Source organism: Lolium rigidum, chromosome 3 (assembly GCF_022539505.1).
Source record: "Lolium rigidum isolate FL_2022 chromosome 3, APGP_CSIRO_Lrig_0.1, whole genome shotgun sequence".
NCBI lineage: Eukaryota > Viridiplantae > Streptophyta > Magnoliopsida > Poales > Poaceae > Lolium > Lolium rigidum.
This window is the reverse complement of record NC_061510.1, coordinates 246463190-246465411: the sequence shown is the minus strand read 5'-3', so window position 1 is coordinate 246465411 and position 2222 is coordinate 246463190.

The window sequence follows — 2222 nt, the reverse complement described above, 5'->3', positions numbered from 1 at the left end:
GTGTTAACTGTGCATTGATTCCTACATACTTGCATATTGCGCTTGTTATATTGCTTTGCATTGACAAACTATCATTGAGATATACATGTTACAAGTTGAAAGCAACCGCTGAAACTTAATCTTCCTTTGTGTTGCTTCAATACCTTTACTTTGATTTATTGCTTTATGACTTAACTCTTATGCAAGACTTGTTGATGCTTGTCTTGAAAGTACTATTCATGAAAAGTCTTTGCTTTATGATTTATTAGTTTACTCATGTCATTACCATTGTTTTGATCGCTGCATTCATTACATATGCTTACAATAGTATGATCAAGGTTATGATGGCATGTCACTCCGTAAATTATCTTTGTTATCGTTTAGCTGCTCGGGACGAGCAGAACTAAGCTTGGGGATGCTGATACGTCTCCGACGTATCGATAATTTCTTATGTTCCATGCCACATTATTGATGATATCTACATGTTTTATGCATACTTTATGTCATTATTATGCGTTTTCCGGAACTAACCTATTGACGAGATGCCGAAGGGCCGCTTCGTTGTTCTCGCTGTTTTTGGTTCCGTAAATCCTAGTAAGGAAATATTCTCGGAATCGGACGAAATCAACGCCCAGCATCCTATTTTTCCATGAAGCTTCCGAACACCCGAGAGCCGCCGAGGAGGAGGCCCTGTGGGCCCCAGATGACAGGCCGGCGCGGCCCAGGAGGGGGGCGCGCCGCCCTAGTGTCTGGTGGCCCCAGACCCCCTCCGAGGCTGCCCTTCCGCCTACTTAAGGTCTCCGTCCCGAAAACCCTGACACGTTCGACGAAACCAGAGAAAACCTTCCAGAGCCGCCGCCATCGCGAAGCCAAGATCTGGGGGACAGGAGTCTCTGTTCCGGCACGCCGCCGGGACGGCGAAGTGCCCCGGAAGGCTCCTCCATCGACACCACCGCCATCTCCATCAACGCTGCTGTCTCCCATGAGGAGGGAGTAGTTCTCCATCGAGGCTCGGGGCTGTACCGGTAGCTATGTGGTTAATCTCTCTCCTATGTGCTTCAATACAATAATCTCATGAGCTGCCTTACATGATTGAGATTCATATGATGATGCTTGTAATCTAGATGTCATTATGCTAGTCAAGTGGGTTTTACTTATGTGATCTCCGGAGACTCCTTGTCCCACGTGTGTAAAGGTGACGAGTGTGTGCACCGTGTGGGTCTCTTAGGCTATATTTCACGGAATACTTATTCACTGTTATGAATGGCATAGTGAAGTGCTTATTTATATCTCTTTATGATTGCAATGTGTTTTGTATCACAATATATCTGCGTGCTACTCTAGTGATGTTATTAAAGTAGTTTATTCCTCCCGCACGGTGTAATGGTGACAAGTGTGTGCATCGTGTAGTACTTGGTGTGGGCTATGATTGTGATCTCTTGTAGATTATGAAGTTAACTATTGCTATGATAGTATTGATGTGATCTATTCCTCCTTTCGTAGTGTGAAGGTGACGAGTGTGCATGCTATGTTAGTACTTGGTTTGGTTATGTTGATCCTGTCATGCACTCTAAGGTTATTTAAACATGAACATTGAATATTGTGGAGCTTGTTAACTCCGGCATTGAGGGTTCGTGTAATCCTACACGGTTAGTGGTGTTCATCATCCAACAAGAGGGTGTAGAGTCTAGCATCTATCTATTTATTCTCGTTATGTGATCAATGTTGAGAGTGTCCACTAGTGAAAGTATGATCCCTAGGCCTTGTTCCTAAATATCGCTATCGCTGCTTGTTTACTGTTTTACTGCATCTGTACTTCCTGCAATATTATCACCATCAACCACACGCCAGCAAGCACTTTTCTGGCGCCGTTACTACTGCTCATATATATATTCATACCACTTGTATTTCACTAGCTCTTTGCCGAACTAGTGCACCTATTACGTGTGTTGGGGACACAAGAGACTTCTTGCTTTGTGGTTGCAGGGTTGCATGAGAGGGATATCTTTGACCTCTTCCTCCCTGAGTTCGATAAACCTTGGGTGATCCACTTAAGGGAAACTTGCTGCTGTTCTACAAACCTCTGCTCTTGGAGGCCCAACACTGTCTACAAGAATAGAAGCTCCCGTAGACATCAAATCCCCAAGCTTAGACGCTTGAGTCTTCTTAAAATATGCAGGGATGAACCACGGGGGCATCCCCAAGCTTTGACTTTTCACTCTTCTTGATCATATTGTATCATC